Source organism: Triturus cristatus, chromosome 10, assembly GCF_964204655.1.
Source record: "Triturus cristatus chromosome 10, aTriCri1.1, whole genome shotgun sequence".
NCBI classification, from domain to species: Eukaryota; Metazoa; Chordata; class Amphibia; order Caudata; family Salamandridae; genus Triturus; species Triturus cristatus.
The window spans coordinates 312,015,025-312,036,631 of record NC_140593.1 but is presented as its reverse complement, the minus strand read 5'-3'; the positions used below and the strand labels follow the sequence as shown (position 1 = coordinate 312,036,631).

At 44.2% G+C, this 21,607-nt stretch overlaps 1 protein-coding gene and 1 long non-coding RNA gene across 4 annotated transcripts in view; one reads left to right on the top strand and one right to left on the bottom strand.

The window, feature by feature from the left end:
• Positions 1 to 21,607, bottom strand: part of ADAM22 (ADAM metallopeptidase domain 22) — a 1,168,071-nt gene that overhangs the window by 877,602 nt on the left and 268,862 nt on the right. The gene's annotated exons all lie outside the window — the stretch shown is intronic.
• LOC146789365 (uncharacterized) overlaps positions 15,595 to 21,607 on the top strand; it is a 170,055-nt gene continuing 164,042 nt past the window's right edge. Inside the window, exon 1 of the long non-coding RNA XR_014970073.1 lies at positions 15,595 to 15,709. This is a non-coding gene — a long non-coding RNA (uncharacterized LOC146789365). The remainder of the gene's footprint in view (positions 15,710 to 21,607) is intronic.

Genomic DNA, 21,607 nt, shown 5'->3' with positions numbered 1-21,607 from the left:
ATAGCTGCTCATCTTTGCGTTGGCAAAAGTCTAGGAGAAGAAAACTACTACATGCCCTCCTCGCCAGGGGAGGGGTGTCTGCTATGCATTACTGCCACCTTCGTCATGCCTAAGTGAAGGCATAAAAAGCAGGGGAACAGTATTGTGTTTCTTGCAACACACATCCAAAATCTGGGACAGTATCACCTCCCTCACTCTGACGTTGTCTTCCTCACCAAGACATCCGCACCCAACATTGCTGAAGTCACGCCCAATGGCTATAAGATAACACACTAGGATCACATCAACAAACACAGAGGTAGGATCGCCATCATCCACAAAGAATCAATCTACTGCATCACCACCACCTGAGAGTGTGAATCTGTTTGTATGCTCCCTCCAGATATCTGCGCTCAGCCAACCTCTTTTGGCAAAATTCCTTGGATTCGCAGGTTCAGAACGGGGGGCAGGTCCTTTTCTTTCTTGAAACCTTCTCTTCAGAATAAGCTCCCTTTGGAATTAAGATGCATCGCATATACCCCCAGTTCCCGAAGAAGCTAAAACCTGGCTTTTCCTAAATTACTGGTCTGGTCCACTCTGATCTTTCTGCTCCTCCACTGACAGTGCAGAGCGCCAAAACACTCTTCGGAGTAGTAGTTGCTCTTTAGAAATACCTTTTACATTACATTATGTTACACCATGGACAATACCACCCCAATCATGGAACACCTCAACTTCCAACTCAGAATAGACGGCAAAACCACCATCAGAGGCACTTCACCTCCTGGATCTCTGACAGCACCAACAAAGTCACCCCCATCAAACCCAACTGTTATGCCTGGCATTTTTGGTGTGGTTTCCCCTGACTTTTTGCCTCTACCTCCTGTATTTTGAATGCATACTGGATTCTGTTTTGGTTGGTTTAGTTGCTTTGGGCACTTTGTCACTGCTGATCAGAGCCAAAGTGCAAGTGCTCCCTGTGTAAATTGTAATTCTGATTGGTTCTCCATGATTAGCATATTTCATTTACTGGTAAGTCCCTAGTAAAGTGCCTGTGGGTGGCCAGGGCCTGCAGCACTGATTGTGCCAACCACACAAGTAGCCTTTCAAATGTGTCTCAGACCTGCCACTGCAGTGTCTGCGCACGCAGTTTTTAACTGCCATGTTTTGTGTTTTTAAAAATATGTTTATTAGTTTCAACAGACATGGTAACAAACACAGATATGCGAATCATATCCAACAATGGCCAAATCCCGGCTTAGCAGATGACAATACATTGTGCATATGAGGGATCTTATATATTATAGACTACCAGGTGTGGAGTAGCACAAACATGATCAATGGTCAGACTCTCATAGAAAAGCAACAGTAGCACAAACATTGAAGGGCATGTGTGACACGGGTTATACCAGATCTGGGTGGTCCAGCAAATATACTGTAAGTGGGGCCCAGAAATCATTGGAGCGTGAAGCTTCGGGCAATTCTCCTGCATAGACACACAACTGGTCTGTGCAGTAAAGTGAGTCCCGGATCTATTTTTTAACAGTTGGAGTGGTTTTCCCTCCCCAACACTGCGCAACGGCCCTTTTGGCCAACAGAGTGGAGACCGTAACTATGCATCGATTACAGGGCTTAAGACCTTTCACGTATCCAAGGAGGCAGATCTCTGGGGCACAATACACCGGTTCCAGCACAATATCAGTGAGCACACTCACCACCTTGGACCAAAATGCAAATATACCTGCACACATCCATGCCGCATGCAGGAAGTCAGCATCAGCCTGTCCACACCTTACACAGCAAGCAGGCTCGCGCAGACCATACCAATAGAGATGTAGAGGGGTATAATATAACTGATGTAAATATTTAAAGTGGATAATACGAAGATTACAATTCACCGTGAGACGACCTGTGAGCTCGCAGCAAACTTTCCAAATATCTGGTGTGAGAATGGACCCCAGCACAGTTTGCCATCTAAGATACAAGGGGTGTTACCCCAATTCCCGCTCCCGCAGGGAGGCATTATACAATTCAGTGATTAGGCCCTTTCGCTCTTCCCCCACCTGCATAGCCTGCAGCGCCAGCAGAGTTGTAGGTTCATCTGGATAATTCGGGTAAATGGCCGAATTATACAGCTTGCCGAACTCTGAAATATGTAAAACTCAACATAAAGCCATGATTCTTACCCCCCTGTACATCCTGCAATGATCGGAACTGACCCTGCTTATACAGGTCCCCCATACAGGTAATCCCGAAAGCCGCCAGTTCCGGCAGCGCAGGCTTCTCCTGTGCCGCAGAGATATCTGGATGAGAGGCCAATGGCAGCCGTGGGGCGTATAAATAAGGAAGCTGCGACCTTTAATCTAGCGTCTTCCAAGCCCATGAAGTGCGTTGCACAGGGTTTATTTCAGTCCTAGGTCCTCCCGAACCCCCAGAGAGAGTAGCTGCCTGCAGTGGCATTGGAAGAACCGCATCTGATTCGATAGCAATATGAGGTTGAAATCTCTGCGGAAAGTGCCAATAGTACGCAAACTGCGCCTGTGCGCATAGATAATATAGTCGGAAGTCTGGAGCCTCAACCCCGCCATGATCAAATGGCTGCACCAAGACATCCCAACTACATCTGGGCTTCTTACCACCCCAAACAAATGTGAGTATTGCCAACTGGAGCGTCTTAAACAGCACAATATTCAACTTAATAGGGATATTAACAAATAAATAGAGCAGCTTAGGTAGGAAAGCCATTTTCACAACTGCTATTCGATCTGCGAGAGAAAGAGGCAAGCTTGCCCACCGTTCCGCCTGCTCAGTGATCCGTGTAATAGCACGGCCATAATTCTCAGATATCACCTTATCCGGATATCTGTGCAACCATATCCCCAAATACCTCACAGGGTCATGAGTCCACGTTAACGGAAAATCCAGCTCCACCTCCCTAGTACCAGCCGTCAGCAGGAACACCACCGATTTTGCCCAGTTAATTCCTAGTCCCGAATACCACTCGAATTTAACATACTCCCGGAGCAATTTTGGTGGGATCGCGAACATACAGTAGCATGTCGTCGGCATACAGAGAAACCACAAGTGGTCGCTGCCGAAAGCATAGTGCGGCTTATGCGTGCTTCTGTCGAAGTTTACAAGCAAGAGGCTCCAGTGCCAATGAGAAAAGCATCAGTGACAGGGGGCACCCCTGCCTCGTGCTTCTCTCTATGGGGAACGCCGACGGCACCCACCCGTTAACACGTATGCACGCAGCAGGTTCAGTGTATAGCACTCTGATCCACTGGAGAAAAAACGGGGGAAGGCCCATTCTAGTGAGGACCGTGAACATATAGCCTCATTGGAGAGAATCAAAGGTTTTTGCTGCATCAAACAGCACCGCCACTGCCTGAAAATCTGGATCAAAATAATGCAAAGTAGAAAAGACCGTGTGTAGGTTATGCGTCGTTGATCGGGCAGACACAAATCCCGACTGGTCCGGTAGGACAAGGAGAGGGACCAGCAGTTGAAGCCTGGCAGCTATCATCTTTGCCAGGATCTTGGCATCTATATTAACGACTGAAAGAGGCCTATACGAGTCGCACCTATTGGCGGCCTTATCCGGTTTTAGCAGGGTTACCAGCAGGGCCTCTTTGAGGGTAGATGGGAGTCTCCCCTACTCATATTCCTCCGCATATACTGCAAGTAGCCTAGGGGCAAGGTCATCTACATAGGTCTTATAATACTCACAGGGGGAGGCCGTCAAGCCCGGCGGCTTTACATGTAGGTAGGGACATTATAGCTAATTTAATGTCCTCAATATCAAATGGCTGCACAAGATACTCCCGATGTGCCTTGGAAAGCCACCCCAATTCCACATCGTCAAGATAGGAGTCTATCTCTTCAGTCGGTATTATTCTCCTAGCCCCGTAAAGTTTTGTGTAAAATTGTAGGACTATGTCGCAAATCGTGGGTACTTGAGTAGTGTGCGACCCCATCATCATCAAGCAGTTCCGTAGTACACTCCTGGCTACGCAGTGCTGCCAGCTTCTGTGCCAAAGAATGGCCCGGACGGACCCCTCCCCATATTAGCGGGCAGTGCTGCATCTAGATCGATGTAATAACTCCTGGTCAGCTGTTTCATTGTGTTCAGTGACAAGGTCTCTAATTGCAGCTAACGTCGTCGGAGAGGGATTTTTCTCATAGTCGCGCTCAAGTGTGGAGATGTCAGACGCCAATTTGTGTATTCTGAGTCGGAGGTCCCACAACACTCCCGACTGTGCGCCTATGCAAGCTCCCCTGATGGTCACCTTGAACAACTCTGGCGCTTTCCACTGATCCCTCATTTTTGTGAAAAAAGTTAGGAATTGCCTCACTAATAGTTTGTTTAAAAACCGGGTCAGTTAACGCAGTTGGCTGCAGTCGCCATGAAGAGGGTGGTCTCTAGCACATAGGTACCTGTAACTCAAGAACCACCGGGGAAAGATCAGAGAGTGTGCGAGCCATATGCCCGAACTTTACAGCCCAAGTGCACACTACCTCAGAAACAAGCCAGAAATCTATACGGGACCATATCCCATGCACCGAGGATACAAATGTGCTCTCTCGACCCTCAGGATGTTGTAGGCTCCATACATCGTGTAGTTTACCCGCATCCAATATCCCCAATAGCGTCTCTGCTGCCTGCTTCAGCCTCACTGTTCCACTACTAACCCTATCTAAGGCAACGTCTAAGCAAACATTGAAGTCACCCCCCCCAGATTATATCAGGAGAAAAAAAAAACAATAATACAGCACCATACATCCGCAAAGAACGACCGATCGTCAGTGTTTGGCCCATACACATTGACCAGCAACACACTCATGCCACCCAGTTGACCATGTACTATTGCAACTCGTCCTTGCTCATCCGTGTCAGTTCGAACCATAGTAAAGGGGACCCCTTTTGTAACAAGGGTCATCACACCCCTAGAGTAAGTGGAGTAAGAAGATGCAACCCTCACTCCTGCCCAGCGTGCACCTACTCTTTGTGCCGATTCTTTAGTGAGGTGCATTTCTTGAAGTAAGCCTGATGTTATTGCGCCGGGACCACGCTTCCAAATCCTCATTGTTGGCCTGAATGAGGCACAGCACCTTCTCCATATTGAGCGCCTTTCCAGCAACTTCACTTAACCCATCTTCTGTCGCAGAGACTCGTTGTTCAACTTCCCCCATACGGGCATTCTGCTTCTCCAGCTGGGAAGACATGTGATCTAAACAGTTGTTCATTGCGGCCATCATGCCGTCAATGGCTTGAAGGCTGCGCTGCATCGCCAACAGCGTGGTTCCAAGAGGGGGGCGGGTGTCTCCTGGGGCATCTGCCTCCGAGACAGAGGCTGCCTTCTGTGATTATTAACCAGGTTTATGGGCCTCAAACGTGAGGCCCGGTTGAGTTTTACAAGTTCTCCCCATTGCAGCACCACCTAAAGGCACCTTCCTTACTTGCTTGTAATAGTACACCTCAGAAAACTGCACCCACCTCAATCGCAACGCCGATTGAGAGCTGTGAAGACAAGAGGACCCAGCATCGAGCTACACAGCACACTACACCTGAGAGGCCGATTCAACAAGTACCCGCAGGGGAGGATGCAGAGCGCACCAGATTCTAATAGGGTGCTCCCACATGAGGCAGAGCCAGAACCTTAAGATTCAGCTACCCCGCTAAAGAGCGGCACACAGCCGGGGGAATCCCAAGGCAGCTCGCTACACAACAGGACAACGTGAAGCATAAGTCCCACTGGCGATAAGCTCAGACAGGTGCAGGACTATACCGGGCACCAGAATTAGGCCCAACGTGATATTTCCTCCCCGATGGTTGGAGAGAGGCAGGCGCTGGAGAAGTACAGTAACTGCCAATCAATGCGGCCACAAACGCTTCCAAAACCCCAATAAAGTGTATGCTGAAGGGGCCAGACTCCTCTGCCTCCTCTCATCAGCCTAGGGCCCAAGCATCGTCGCACCCCACTTACCACAGCCGGTACCGGGAGCAGATCTGTAGGCAGCAAGCGTCCGCTGGTGTTGCCAGGCCGCTGGGAGTCATGTCAGGCAGCCTCTCTTCTTCGCTCTCAGCTCTGCACACACAGGCATTTTGGCGAGTGCCGGAGCGCACACGCACCCCTTCCCTGCCGTTATCTGTCCCGCTCCGGAGGTAGCCAAGGGAAACAGGATACTACCACAATGCGCAACCAGAGAGCTGCACACCCGCACTCCGGTTAAAACAGCAGGGGCTCCAAGAAATGCACTCCGCTACTGAGTCATGCAGTGGGCGCCATTTTGAGAGCACTCGCCTGTTCAACAGAGGGCCATTTTCTGGTGCTGTGGCGGCCAAAACTACTCCTCCACACCCCCGACACCAGCCAGGGGCCGTACAGCTTAGCCCAGCCTAATGAAGGGTGCAGATGCAGCGTTTCAGGGCAGATAATGGACGGATTGTGGCTCAGCTGGGCAGAGCAGTACTAGGGTGTGGCCATCTTGCCGTGCACCCTCTAGCGCCCCCTTTAACTGCCATGTTGACCTGGCAATTACACCCACTTGTCAGGCCTTCATCTTCCTTTTTCTCACATCTAAGGCCCCCCCTAGTTTAGGCCCAAGGAACTCCCATGGGCATGGTGCAATGTTTGTGAAAGGTAGGACATGTATTGGCGTGTTTTTCCTGTCTTGGTAGTGAAATACTGTGTATTTCGTTTTTCACTATTGGAAGGACTAGCTCTCCCATAGTTTATGATTGGAGCTGCTTTGTAACATGTTACAAGTGTACCTTTCAATTGGGAACAGCTAGAGATTTTGAGTTTTGGCTCTCTGGAATCAGAATTTAATAACACACCTTTTGATGAAGGTGGTTCTTAAATTGCATGTTTGAAAATGCCACTTTTAGAAAGTGGGCATTTTCTTGTTTAACCATCCTGTGGGCCTCTGCGTGCTTGTGGATTCACCATCTGGTTTTAGACTGACAGGGGCTGTTCACTCCAGACACTCAACAAAGGGAGTTGAGGTGTGCCCTGCATATGCTGATGAGCCCTCCTGGGATAGAGTGGTGTGAGGAATTGTAATAAGCACCTAAATAGGCTGTGACTGCCCTGCACAAAGCTGTCTCCACCCCCTGTAGTGTGGCTGGATCACGGAGGACAGAACTGGTTTTACTGAGCAAGAGAGACTATCTGAACAAAGACTTCAAAAGAAAAATGAGTATAAAAATTGGGGCTCTGACCCCAGGATTTCAGAACACTTCTGGATCAAGAGGAACCTCAGCCAAGAAGAAGAGCTGAAGAGATGTGAGGAGGAGTACTGCCCTTTGCTGTGTGTTGCTTTGCTGGGTTGGCCTGCAGTTGTTGCTTCTGCCTGAAAGAGGACAAAAACTGGACTTTGCTGCGAAACCTGCTTGAGAAGATTCTCTAAGGGCTTAATGTAGAGAGTGCCTCCTGTTAAAAAGTCTCAGGGATACAAAGACCTCCCCTACAGCAACCTTGAACTCCACTGCTTGGAGGTATGATCTGACTTGTGGTGCCTAATCCAGTTTCTGGATCCTTGGAGGTTGTTTTGCTGACTTCCCGGATGAAAATTCGAGCATTGCCCTTCCAGCACAGATTTTCCCGACGCAGAGTGCCATGCGGCCAAAAAACACACTCATTGCCGAGGTGCGCCCGAAAAGAATGACACAGTACCCGCGTGAGGCACAATAAATTACCACAGCCTGAGTCCCAAGTTTCCTAATTCCAAAACTCCTACTCCAACTCAAACACAAGCCTGCCATGGGCCTGGAAGAATCAACGCATCACTTATCTGGAGAAATTGACGGAGCGCCTGGATCACCTCCGCATCGACCCGCAGCGCCTGGATTTTCCCACGCATCGCATCTGTGCGCCAAGTTCGACACCCGCAGACCCGAGCCATCCGGAAATCGACGCATCGCTTCCACGTTACAGTCTGGGTTTGACGCAACACTTCGCCTGCATGCAGCAGATTGACGCATCACCTCTCCGCATATTGGTGAACCAACGCATTGCTGTGATTTCACACTCCTTGCTCATCTGCTGATGTTTTGGTTGGGGAATTTTGACACATTCTCAGGTACTTTGTGAAAAACACCGGCATCCATAGTTTACTATGGATAGAATATCTAAAATCCTTTAAAAGTGATATTTTGATAAGTATATGTTGCATTTTTGTTGTTTTGGTCTTGTTTGGTTTAGATAAATGTACTTTCTTTTCCTGAACTGGTGTGGTGCCCTTTTGTGGTGTTTTCACTGTGCTACTGTGTTTTTAGCACAACTGCTTTACACATTGCCTCTGAGATAAGCCTGTCTGCTTGCACCAAGCTACCAAGGGGGTGAGCAGGGGTTATCTAGGTTTGTAAATCCCTTATCCTGATTAGAAGGAAGGGTCCCTACTTGGACAGGGTACAAGCCACTGCCAACTAGAGACCTCCATTTCTAACACCACCAAACTTCAAAGATCCTCCAAACAAGCCAGGTGGTATGCCCTGGAATTGAGTACCACGAAATGCAACTGCAAGCAGGAAAAGAAACTGTGCACCACCAAAGAGCCCACTGGCTGGACGATCTTCAAGACATCATTCACCCAGCACCACTGACTCCTAAAAGAAACGAGAAGGAATGCCTTTGCCGACTGCATTAAAACCAGGCCGAACCACAGAACACTTTAACATCATCAAGGAGTTTTCCAACCACTCAGCGAGTGAAAACATCATCACCCCTCCCAAGAACTCTGCAACACCCTGGCAGACTTCTACCACAACAAGATCTCCACCATATACAAAAACTTCGAACCCCAACCCACCGCTGCCAACATCCTCAGCCTCCTCAACCCCACAGGTGCTACCCCCAATTACAGGATCACCGCTTGGAACCAGCTCACCACACAGGGCACCACTGATATCATGCATTCCGTCCACTCAGGACCCCTGTCCACACCACATGTTCAACTTCTGCAACAACACCATCAGCAACAAGCTCAGACATCTTCAAAATATCCCTCACCTCAGACACCTTTCCAGATGAGTGGTAATACACGGAAGCCAAATCCCTCCTCAAGAAACCATCAGCTAAACCCGAGTTCAAAAACTATGGCCCATCTCCCTGCTCGCTTTCTTGCCAAAGTCCTCAAAAAGGCTATCAACTACCAACTCACAAACTGCCTCGGGAACAACAATCTCCCGGACACATCTCAATCTGGATTCCGCACAAACCACAGCACCAAAACCACCCTGATTGCTGCACTGACTACATCAGAACCCCCTAGACCGGGGAGAAGCTGCTGCCCTGATCCTCCTTGACTTCTTTCCAGCTTTCGACACTGTGTCCCACCACACTCTGATCATGAGGCTTGAAATGGATTGCTTCCTTCCTCTCAGGAAGAACACAGAGAGTCAGCCTTCCACCATTCACCTCAGAACCCAAGAGCATAATCTGTGGCATCCCTCAAGGTTCATGCCTCAGCCCCACTCTGTTCAACGCTTTCATGACCCCCCATGGGCAACATCATCAGAAACCACGGACTAAACATTATCTCCTACGCAGATGACACCCAGTTCATCCTCTCCCTTTCGGAAGACCCTTTCATCACAAAGGCCAACTTTCACCTGTGCATGACCAGCATCGCCAACTGGATGCAAGACAACTGCCTCAAGCTCAACACAGATAAGACAGAGATTCTGTCTTTGGGAACACCACCTCACCACGGAACGACTCCTGGTGGCCAGTTGACCTGGGACCCTCTATCATCCCCACGGACCAAGCCATGAACCTAGGCATCATCTTGGACAGCAAATATTCCATGAAGAACAAGATCAGTGCAGATATTCAAATAGCTCCCAGTCTCAACCAGACACACCGTCACTCAAGCCCTTGTCACCAGCCACTTGGACTACGGCAACACACTCTACACATGAATCACCTCACACCTCATGAAGAGACTGCGGATCATTCAGAACTCAGCAGCCAGACTCATCCTCGACCTACTCAGACGGACCCACATCACCCCTCACCTGAAGAAATCCACTGACTCCCCATCCACAAGAGATGGCAATTCAAGATTCTGACCCCCCGCCGACAAAGTCCTACACATCAATCTACGCGCGAGCTTCCACCAACCCTTCAGACTCCTGCAATCGGCTACCCTCTCCCTCGCTCACACCCCCGCATGCCCTGAAGCAACAGTGTAGGAGGCATCTTCTCCTACCTCGCCACAACATCCTGGAACAGCCTCCCCCCTCTGGACTTCACCCTCTCTTCAGGAGTTCAGAAGGGGGCTCAAGTTCTGGATTTTCAACTGATGCCCCGAGCACTTTAGATCTCAGTGCCTAAATACCTTCTCAGTGAATAGTGTGCTCTACAAATCCAGACTGATTGATTGATTGATTGACTTGGACAAGGGAAATTTGAAAGAGCCCTCACACCTAAGGGAAAGGGGTAAAGTTCTTTAATGGCCCTTTACAGGGGTGGGGGTTTGAAGTAAAACAAACTAATGGCCTATTGCCAATCCTAGTCAGTATATTCTTCAAGTTTAAAACTGTAAAATTAAGTGAAGAAATCCAGGAAGAAATCCAAAGTTGAAAGTTGTAGGTTTAATCCAGAGAATACAAAGTCCCATCCATCTCCAACAAGTGCCAGGTGAAACTGGCTCACCACAGAACAGTAGCATTCTATCTTCATGGTGCTAATCAAAAGGCAACACATATGTACAGGGAGATTCACATCGAGGATGCAGATCATTACATAAGAAACACTTAAAAGCACTATATTACATACCTTCCTTCCATAAAAGGAACAAGTTATTTGCTCATAACAAAATCTTAAAATTTTGTAGGCATGGTTTTGGTTCTGACACTCCTCTCCTTAATGTGACTGGGACAGGGAGAAGAATCATTAAAGATTGGATGACACAACGAACCATTTCCTACAATAGAAGAATTCTTGATAACGACAACCCTATTAAGATTCCATATACGAGAATCTTCAGTCTTGATAGCATTAGTAAAGACTTTTATGACCTTATGAGGTTTTAAAAATAACCCAGAGGACTTTCGACCCAGTGGAGCCTTGATCATGACCAAATCCCCAACATTCACCCCAGTGGTTTTAACAGCTTTCCTGAGGTCAAAATATCTTTTGCGCGCTTCAATCTTATCCTTCTGCCTACACTTCCAAACTTCATTCTCAGGAACATTATCCTTCTTTGAGACTACATCATTGACCCATAAAGGTGCCACAAGAGTGCTAGGGTTTCTTGCTTTAAGGAGTTCAAAAGGGGTCCGCCCAGTCATGGAATGTGAAGTGAATCTATAGACTTCGACCTTTTTATTTAACTCCTTTTTCCAATCTAAACAATTCTTTTTCGATAAGGAGATTGTTTCTTTTAGCACACGGACAAAGCGTTCTACCATACCATTTGTTTCTGGATGGTACAGCAAACATTTTTTATGTCTGATGGAACATTTTTCTAAGAATTTTTCCATTTCAACAGACACTAATTGAACACCATTGTCTGTTAATAAACAACCAGGCAGGCCTTCCCTTGCAAAGCTTTCCTTTAAGAAGGAAATAACATGTTTAGAATCAATAGACCTGGTTAGTTTTATTTCCGGGCACCTGGAAAATATGTCAATCAATACAAAGACATATGTCTCACCACCATCGCCAGACACTGGCCCTAATATGGCTAGTGCTAAATCTTGCCAAGGACCCTCCGGTCGCTGTCTGATAACCATGGGTTGCACTCTAGGTTTCATAGTCTTTTCACTAAGACCGCAAGGTATGCATTCCCTGACAGCACTTCTCCACCTGAAGGTCAACCCCAGGCCACCAGTAATTAAGCCTCAATCTCTCTTTCGTTTTAGACATTCCTTGGTGACCTCTGTGAGCTAACTCAATTAAATTTGCACGAAAAACTGAGGGGGGAATACGTTTTGACCCTCTGAAAATAAGACCATAAGCTTCAGAAAGTTCATTTCTGACATTCCAAAAATTTTCCAATTCCCCATTTCCTTTTTTAACCCACCCTTTTTTAATCAGAGTGGATAGTTCCCTCATAACCTCATCATTCATACATTCTTTTTTACATTCTTCTTCTTTTATGCCATCGTGCTCAATGTTGCACACCCACTCATACTCCTTGTTATCTTCCACGGAGGACTCATCCCCATTAGTACATACAAGTCTCAACAGAGTGTCCGCAGTGTAATTTCTCACCCCAGGTAAATACTCGACCTCGAAATTATAAACCTGAAGACCGACAACCCATTTGGATATCCGGCTTGAAATTGAATCAATACCCTTCTTATTAAAAACCTCGCATAACGGTTTATGGTCAGTCTTTACCTAGAATCTAGAACCCCAGAGTAGGCTTTTTAATTTCTTCACAGCCCAGTATACAGCTGGAGCTTCTCTTTCTATCACAGAATACCTTAACTCAGCCCCCTTAAGACTCCTAGAGAGAAAAAGAATCACCTTTACTTCATTATCTTTTTCTTGTTGAAGAACAGCACCAAGACCCTTCATGCTCGCATCAGTAACTAAAACAGTCTTCAAAGCGGGGTCAAAACTTCTTAACTTGGAGTGTCTTTCAAGTGTGCTTTTAACCTGTTAAATTCTTCTTCACATTGTGGCGACCATTCAAAGTCAACCCCTTTACATAACAATCTTCTCATGTTAACACTTTTTTCAGCAAACCCATGTACAAATTTGCTGTAGTATTCAGCCATACCCAGGAATTTTATCAATTCATCTTTACTAGACGGAGAGGCTAAATTGTGTATGGCTTCAATCAAATCTTGTTTAGGTTCTATACCCCTCTCTGAAATAGTGTGCCCCAAGTAATTGATAGAAGACTTTTTAAATTTGCATTTATCTAATCTTACGGTGAGATTAAACTGGTTAAATCTTTCGAATACTTCTCTCACTCTTAAATCACGTTCTTCATCATTACTTCCAAAAATCAACCCATCATCTTGGTATATCTTTACTACAGGTAGATCTCGTAACACCCTTTCTAATGCCCTTTGAAAAACGGGCACTGCCGAAACTAACCCAAAAGGCAGTCTAACAAATCTGAAAGAGCCAAATGGAGTGATGAAGGCGGTGTAGTCCTTGGAGTCTTGATCCAACAAAATCTGATGGTACGCAGACTTTAAATCTATAGTAGAGAACACTTTGGTGTCTTTTAGTAGCATGAGCATTTCAGAAATCTTAGGAATAGGGTACCTATCTACAATGACCTGCTTGTTAAGAGCTCTCAAATCTATGCACAGACGCAAACTACCATCGGATTTGCGTGCTGCGACTACTGCCGCCAACCATTGGGATCCTTCCACTTCCTCTATGATCCCATCTGATTTTAACTTATCAATCTGTTTCTTCATCTCATCTTTCACGGAGAAAGGTACGCTGCGCACTTTGCTTGATACAGGAACCGCACCCGCAATCAATTTGATTTTATGTGTATACCCGCGTAAACACCCAAAATTACTACTAAAGACATTAGGGAAAGATGCTCTAAGGTTAGAAATGTAACCAACATTTTCATCCACAGAGTTGACTGAATTAACTTTAAAATTATCCCTTAACAGAATTGGAGGATCACTGTTGGGGTCCAACATGACGCCAAGGTCTTCTTGATGAAGCCAACTTAATATGCTATCACCCTTGTGGGAGACATAAACCTTACCTGCAGTGAATCTTCCTTTATATTCTATCAAGCCCTCAAAGTAACCTAGCAGTTTGATAGGCTCCCCTCCGTAAGCGAAATCAGCTTTTATTAATTTTACCTTCTCTTTCAGATATTGCAAATAAAAGTCCTTGGAGACAATAGAAATTTTTGCACCAGAGTCGAATAGCATTCGAGTCCCTCTTCCTCCAATCACAACTGTGTCAAAAGGCCCCTTTTTATTCTTACCAAAAACTTGTGAGACAATCTGTCCACAATCAAGATCAGAATCTGAAACCTCTTCCATGCATTCATTCAGATTAATAGACTTCACCTTTGTTTTAGATTTCTTTGTGCGGCAAACACTCGTGTAATGACCCACTTTCTTGCACTTGGAGCAAGTACTTTTTAACACTGGACACCTTTTGTCATTGGCTAAATGACCTAAATTCCCACAACGAAAACACTTGGGCTGAAACATATTGTTCTGAGTTGAACGCCAAGTCCCACCCTCAGAGTTGTGCTTAACGTCTTTCTTCATCACACTTCCTTTAGAGTTTACTTTAACTTTGTGTACCACATCAGCATTCTTTTTCTGTTTAGTAATAATCTCCACACATTTTTGTGAATGCTCTATTTGCTTAGCAATAGTGATTACTTTGTCTAACGAAGGCTCGTCTTTCTGCCAAATATCATCCCTAACCTTTTGTATGTTACAACCAAGCATAAATTGGTCTCTTATTCTTTCCTCAATCAACCCACCAAACTTGCATGAAGAGCCTAATTTCCTCACGCTGTAATATAATTTTCCACCGTTTCACCCTCATTTTGATTTCTCTTTCCAAAATGATAACATTCTAAGATGGTGCTCACTTTTGGCAGATAGTGTCTATCTAACTTTGTAATACATATCTCATACTTATTTAAGGAATTGTCGTCTACTTCAGGAAGGTGGTCAAACACTTCTTGCCCTTCTGATCCTGGACAATGTAATAGAAGTGCAGTTCTTCTCTCAGCACTCAGATTAGTTCCACATACCTTCGCATACCTCTCAAACACCTTCTTCCATTTTTCCATTTTTTGGGTGGATCACCCGGGGATGACAAAAAGAAAGGTGGTGTCGCTACATTCTGCATTATGTAATACTATGTAAAGTAATGATTAAATTAAGAAATAAAATAAAAATAGCGTGAATAAATTGTCATGGAAGAAAAACAAAAAAAAATAGTTACTTAAATGAGAGCAATATTGTGAGTTCTCTTATACAACATATTGCATGTTCACAGTCTCTTAGCTTCCGACAATGTAAATAGAAAGCGAGAAGAAATTACTAATTATAAACACGTGGTGAGTTTTGTGAAAAATAGACACAGTTTCGCTTGCAAACAAAAATATCTGCAAACATATGTGAATCTAAAACAGTGAGGCGATAATACTAAGAGTAAACATGAGAAATAGTCCTGGGTGAAAATAGGAACCAACGTGGGCCGCCTAACTGAAAGTAATATTGTAAGTTCCCTAATTAAACTAATTGAATACTTAAAGCCTCCTTAATGTCACTTAGCCTCCTACCATAGGAAAGGAAAAAAAACTTGACATTAATCAATAGTAAACACGTGTAGTAAAAATTACAACAACAAATTAATATGCCACTTGTAAATAAAAAATTTCAGCAATTCACAAAATTACCATTAGATGGGGACGTAACACCAGCTTCCAATTATATCTTTCCCTCTTCTTCCTTTATCCACGAGTAGTTATCCCCGATGAATTATAGTTTATGCGCCCGATATTCAGCTCGTGTGTTTCCTTGTATCCATGTAAACACTCTTAACCATAGGGAGAGCAAGATGGAGGTCACTCCGCGTTCTTACGTTCCTGACGTGATGCGTCGTGATGACCCCAAACACCGTCACAAAGTTCGTGCAGTGACGCGAAGAGAAGAAGAAACCAAGACTGGAACGTTCCTGTGGAGCAGAGGAGCGTCACACTACACGATGCGTGCACCGAAGCCTTTGAAAGATGCAGACTGAGATAAGGATTCCATGACCAGGTGAGTTATCCCGTGCGTGCGCAAGAGTCTTTTTAAAAGATGCCAAGTGTGCGAGCAAAGCAGTTGGGTGGCCCACCGACGCCGATACAAATTACAGAGACAAATGGGGCCAAAACTCACCAACTTCACTGGCAGTTCCTCAAAAGATTTTTAGCAGACTTCTTTAACGCTAATAGGAAACTTCACCCCACACTCGCGATATAGAAGTGTAGCTGGACCATAACAAAGTCAAAAGGCACGTTCCCAGCAAAGTTTCAATACTCCTCACTCAAATGATGTGTGTCAAATATTTCCATAGATCTTTTGCGCTAATAAGAAACTTCACACCACACTCTCTGTAACTGGTCCAAAAGCTGGTAATCCAAAAAATATTTTCCCACTGCTCTCTCAAATGATGCGTGTCCTCAAAAATATGGGTTGAAGATAAAATCATGCGATCACAATTCAACAAAAAGGCATAGAGGACACTGTCAAATGTCTCAAATAAGATTCAGAAGTAGTATGAAAGCATTTTTTACAACACTCACATTAAAGCCTCCCAACCTTTCAAACTAATAGAAAACCAATAAAAAAGAAAGATGAGGCATGTGGTGGATGCTCACTTCTGAATATATAAAAATATAGAGCCACTCACATGAGTTATTGAAAATAGTAGTTTTGATGGAAATAATGTTGGTTTATGATGTTGGGACTGATCTTCTTCTATCTGGAAATGCAGAGTTTGTTCACCACGCTCATCGCCAGTGTAAAATTAAGTGAATAAATCCAGGAAGAAATCCAAAGTGGAAAGTTGTAGGTTTAATCCAGAGAATACAAAGTCCCATCCATCTCCAACAAGTGCCAGGTGCAACTGGCTCACCACAGAACAGTAGCATTCTATCTCCATGGTGCTAATCAAAAGGCAACACATATGTACAGGGAGATTCACATTGAGGATGCAGATCATTACATAAGAAACACTTAAACGCACTATATTACAAAAACGTCCAGTCAATCAGGCTGGTGCAGAGTTTCCTTCTAAAAGCAGTTTCTATGAAGGTCACTTTCATAGAAAGCATTACAGTGGCTACTGCCCGGAAAGTGAGAGAGCAAGGAGTAGAAACCACAGATACTATATATGGCTCTTACAGTACTGTTTACATTCTCCTTTCTCTGCTTTACACATATGCCCTGAGACCAGGGGTGGTTGCAAGGGTAGCAAAGGTCACACCACAGGTAACAGTTGCTACTCCCAGCTACTCCTATTTGATGCATATAGGTACCCTTTCCACAGATTTAATGTGGCCGGAAAGCCATCTGTAAAAAATAAATCATCAGAGAGAGAAGTGGGGCATAGGGCTCTCCTCTTTTTAGGTCTAAGCTTGACAGTGCATGCGCTGTCTCGAAAAGACGTGTTCTGCTCTATCTGTGGGCTTACAGGCCACCCATCACCTACCATTGGTAAACTTCAGCGTTGTTCTCATTTTCTTTGATGCCATGCATCATGCCCTCTTCTTGTCTTTGGCCCTTCCAAAGCGCATGAACTAAGTACAAGTCTCCTTACACTCCTGCTGGTTTGCAGAGCTATTTTTTATTTTGTTTTCAAGCACCTCATGGGAGTACTTGTATTTTTCAGGCTGTCTCCCTTGTACACATACACACATTCCACTAAAATGCAGGCGCATGTACAAAAATTAATGCATTTCTTAAAAAGTTGTTAAAACACAATCAGCACTTTTTTTGTGCATGATCCGATGGTATTGGCGCGCTTGCTCTGTCCTCCAACTTGTTCTTTGTTTTCAAGCACTCCATAGAAGTACTTGTATTTTCTGACCATCTCCCTTGTCCGCATGCACATAAAGCACTAAAATGCATGTGCATGTACATAAACTAATGCATTTCTTAAAAAGTTGTTAAAACACGAACAGCCCTTGTTAATTAATTTTTTTTGCACGATCCTATGGTATTGCAGCACTTGTTCCATTCTCCATTTTGCCATAGTGCTAACACCAGTCCATGTTATTGGAGCACTTTAAATGCTCACCAGTTACATTACACAGTGACACATTAATTGTCGTACGCAGGGGAAAAGGTAAGGGATTTGCCCAGAACCACAAATTGTTCCACCGAGGGACAGGTAAGTAATTTGCCAAGAATCACAAATTGTCCAGCCGACCCTGAGATTCGAGCCAGGTTCCCCAGTTCCCCTGTCTGCAGCACTGGCCATTATGGCACATCCTCACCTCACTTCCAAGCTCAGCAAGACCCCGTCAACACTGAACAAGCATTTGCAAAGCCAATAGATATCGGCAATGCCCGAGCTATTGACCTTGTTAATGTGAATGTCTATTAGCCATGTTGTCTAGCAGCACATCTGCTGTTCAGCGTGGCTGATAGTCACTGAAAAAGTTGCTATAATGCTGCCAGCATAGGCCACCTCATAGCACTTTTTGGTGTTAGGAGTGGCAGGACACTAAACTCAAAATGGGGGGCGAAGAGACTCAATGTCGGCTCAACAGCCTGTGATTCTGAGTGTCTAGTAACTTTAAGCCATACTGAACAGCAGATGTCCTGCTGGTCAAAAGACATTCATTTTGATAAGGCCAATCACTTAGGCATTGTTTAGACCTATTGGCTTTGCCAATGCTTGTTATACTCTCCAGGCAGCACCCATCTTCAATTTTCCCACCAACATTGTTTGCAAATAAATAAATGTTCACAAGTCCACAAGTAGTTAAAGAATACTCTGACGACAGGTTCACAGCTATTGTTCATGAACCATTTATGCAAGTGTGCTTAAGTGTGCAGATACTCTGATGATCGCAAAGATTGTGCAATATCATGTTTGCAAACATCTGTACCATCCCTCTACACGTAATTTAAATGAGGAGGCCAGTAGACATCAACATTGGGTGCAAATACAGTGCCACAAAAAAGGAATATGACACTTCACCCTGCACTCTTTTACAACGCGTGCCATTACCTTGCACTATTTACTCTGTAAAATCTTTTACAACGTAGGGCTTTAATATGCAATCCATTACAACGCATTGTCCATTACAACGCAATTTACTATTCTAACTCCAACAAGGCGTTGTAATGGGGAATGTGTTGTAATGGTTTATGATGTGAAGCTCTGCGTTGTAAAAGATTTTGCGGAGTAAAAAATGCGGGATAAAGGCATGCGTTGTAACGCAGTCATTGTTCATTATGTTTACCACAAAAAAGAGATGAAATGGTGCATCCAGCCATGGCTTCAGCACAGTGTGTCAAGTGGGACTACCACCTCTGGAATCTACAGGGTGTGGAGGCCAATGAAGAGCCTACTCATAGGACAGCAAAAGGGTGCCCCTAAGAAGAACCTATTTGCAGTTTGAGTGTTCCCTTATAAACAGGGTCCCCATAAAATGTTGTCAAAAAGCATAAAGATAGGGAAACTCACAGGGTCAAAGTAAATGATGGGGGTAGAACGTCTCTCCATTGCATAAGGAACATTCAGGCCTTGCATATATGTAAGTAACATTGTTATAGTCTCAGTATAGCATTTACAACCCAGCACAGTCTAGTCAGTAAAATGTGTTTCATTGTTCTTTAACGTATAATATACAAGGTGACAAATCTATACTGTGAACTTAAAAGCAGGACAGCTAAATAGGTTTCTATAGTGGAGAGACAGATGATAATATTTAATATTTAATATTGGACACTGCACAATTGCTTCCAATTTCCTATGGGTTTCAGATTGAGTATCCAAGCTTCTATACTGCACGGAGCTTTCATAAATATTTGTCAAAGTGAAAAGTATACAGCACAATGGCCATAAGAACTACATTTCCTTGCAGGAGAAACATATTTTAAGGATGCTATGTTCGAGGCACGTCCACTTTAAATTGCCACAATCAAGGTGATCTCTTCCCAGAGGAGAAATATTTGAGCTTGGAAATAAGTAGTACTAAGTGCATGTGCTTCTGGCATTTATTGACTGCAAAATAACCTCACTTCACCAATGTGAAGAGATGCTCACAGTGCACAATGGGAGCTATAGGCACTTAATAAGGCATCATACAAGCACTATTCATTTTTGTCAGAGGGGGAACATTTTTGTGTTCCCCCTCTGACACAACTCTGACACAACTGTATCAAAACACACACACTCAACAACATAAGCAAGATAAATGAAATGAATACAAGTAGAAAAATGAAAATGTGATGCTGTCTAAACACGCAGGAATATGCTTGCAATACTGAAAGTAAATATATCAGGGTGTCCATCTTGCAGAGGTATTTTCATAGTCTATCGTTGTTTTAAAAATCCAGCATGATCGCCGCCTTTAGAACCAAAGTGCTGCGCACCTTGGAATGGTAAAACAATGATACACTATAGACAGTTGCATTCAATATAGGTTGCCTGGTTTAGATGTAGTAAATACATGGAATACGGCACATGGCTTATAAATGGAGCGATAAGCAAGTGACCCACTGGGACTGCCTTGAGGGCTATAAAGAAAAAATAATTTAAAAGAGGAGAGGCAAAGATATGAAAGGGGAACGAACTATATAATGAAAAATTGAAAACGAAAGAACAGGCCAACCAGCTCCAACACCGAAGCATAATAATTTTCAGGTGGACGTGAGCAAGTGATGAGAAACCGCCATGATTCATAGGGCAAGAGAGTCTATGACTGATGTGAACTGAACCATTACCGTAGGCAGTACACCAACATGGATGGAAACAGATTGCAATAACCCTCAGACTACCATTGGCTGAAGTAGTCTGTCCTTCTACATACATATTTATATGGATATATATTTACGTATACGGATGAATGTATTACTAAATGATTTTTTATTACACGATCCTGGCAGGCAGTTAAGCCTGTCAGGCCTTTCAAAGAGATTCTAGTAAGAATTATTACAGTGGAAATCTTCGACCATTAGGGTGTCAGAGGGGGTAACCAATACCAAAATCCTTCTGTATAAAAATTAATCTGTGAGATTTCATGAAACAAACATGCCTATCTCTAGGGTTTATTGCAGCGTAATGACAATCCACCCTTGAATGTCTATTGCCTTTAACTTTTACTTTTCACAATCAGTGTGTCAGACCTACTTCCTTTATCACAATGTTACATTATAAACAATAAGGGCTATAACCTTTATCATTAGTTTGTTACTATAACCAACTCAGACCTACTGCGCAGATCATAAGCTTTCCCACACAGCATCCATCAAATATACCATAATAAATTTACAAATATGTACAAACTTCTAGTTGTCAAAACAATATAAATTACCCACTAATAGATCCTATTAAGGATGACCAAATTGCAAATTTTCTACCCCCAAGGTTTGTTCGGGATGGACACCAAGACAAAAACCCTTGCCTACTACTGTAATCTGCAATATATTGTGTAACAAAATACCTGCGTACAGACTTTAGCACAGTGTAGTAACAATCCACCCTTAAAAGCCTATTCTATTTAACACGATAAGTAAGTCAGTCTTACTCACTTTGTTGAAACTTTTCATTATAAACTGACCACACCTAAAGAAACTGACATACATTTTTCAGTGACCTGACAAGGACTGTGGACTTTACCGATGGCACTGTACAATATGCCTACTAATAGAGCGTTATAAGGATTATCATAGTGCAAGTTTTCCTTCCCCAGGGTATGTTTGTGTGGCACTCCAAAACTCTTGTCTACTACGATAATCTACAGGATTCCCTGTAGCAAAATTTTAGGTCGGGTGGAATTTAAATTACGCCGGTGTACTCTGCATAAATTCAGGAATTTTGTATTACGCTTGTTACATGAAATTCCTGAATTTACACCATTACGCTACGTTGCATAATTATGCCTCCGTTCAGTGCAAAATTATAGAACAGGATCACGAGAAAATATAGAATGACCAGGA